General features: G+C 42.3%; 1 protein-coding gene across 1 annotated transcript in view; it reads right to left on the bottom strand.

Moving 5' to 3' along the window:
* Positions 1-994, bottom strand: part of LOC119586665 — a 20,994-nt gene that overhangs the window by 1,699 nt on the left and 18,301 nt on the right. The gene's annotated exons all lie outside the window — the stretch shown is intronic.

The raw sequence follows: 994 nt of genomic DNA, 5'->3' as shown, positions 1-994 counted from the left end.
CAGATGATACGAAATTCCAGTGATAAACCAGTCATATAACAAGCCTCCTGACTGATACAGCATAATCTTCACGAGGTTACGACGCAACCGGAAATGCGATTTACGGCCCCGAGGTCATAAGAATCATCTGGGAAGCGAGAGAAGCCAAGTAGAGGATGGAGGATAGATGAGGATAGATGAGGCAAACGAGGTATACGAGGTTGCAAATCCGTCACGACTGGCAAGTTGGCAAGTTCACTCCAAGACAAGAGCGTGTGCGTGTTGCCACCTTGCCGTCGAGAAGCAGGAAGCGGCCTTGATTTCCTGCTGTTTTTGTTTATTTATTTTTTTATGTTTACGGCCTTCCGTGATCGACGATGTTGATCTCCATGACATTATTGCTATGAGAGAGCGCGCGTGTCACGTGTCACGGCAGGAGTACAAGAAAATGGCGAGTTCCGTTTTCTGTGGACATGCAAGGTCAGGATTAGCGTCTGGGAGTACCCTGATCTGCTATTTTTAGGTTATTCCGTTACTTTTGGAAGTGATGTATGTTTCTGGCATATATAACGTCTTCTCGGTGGTTATTCCACTTATCAACAGTTTTCTCTGGAATATTAGGTTTCTTTCCATTTCTCTAATGCAATGTTTTAATCTTTGCCTTTTCTGTTTTGTTCGTCTTTCATACGGAAAAATTCAAATTCGTTCTTGTTAAACGCCACTGTTCTGGAGACGTAAATGTGAAGCATAATCACGTCGCCCAGTTGTAATTCTTATTTTCACTAGTCTATATTTGTCTCGCAAGTTCCTTAAGGAAGGCGCCTACCTAGTTAGTGCTCGTGAAAGTCGTCCCGCTTTATATATGTCCTTCCTCAAGGAATATCTCGCACTTCACAGTAGGCCTGATGATAGCCGTTATTATTATTTTTTTTACCATATTCTTGTCTCCTTACAAGGATACCATTCTCATGCTTACGACCAGATATGACGTTTTATGAAATACGTCATTTATATG

The sequence above is a fragment of the Penaeus monodon genome, chromosome 21 (genome assembly GCF_015228065.2).
Source record: "Penaeus monodon isolate SGIC_2016 chromosome 21, NSTDA_Pmon_1, whole genome shotgun sequence".
Classification (NCBI taxonomy): Eukaryota; Metazoa; Arthropoda; class Malacostraca; order Decapoda; family Penaeidae; genus Penaeus; species Penaeus monodon.
The sequence above is the reverse complement of the archived record's forward strand: the minus strand, read 5'-3'. Positions and strand labels throughout refer to the sequence as shown.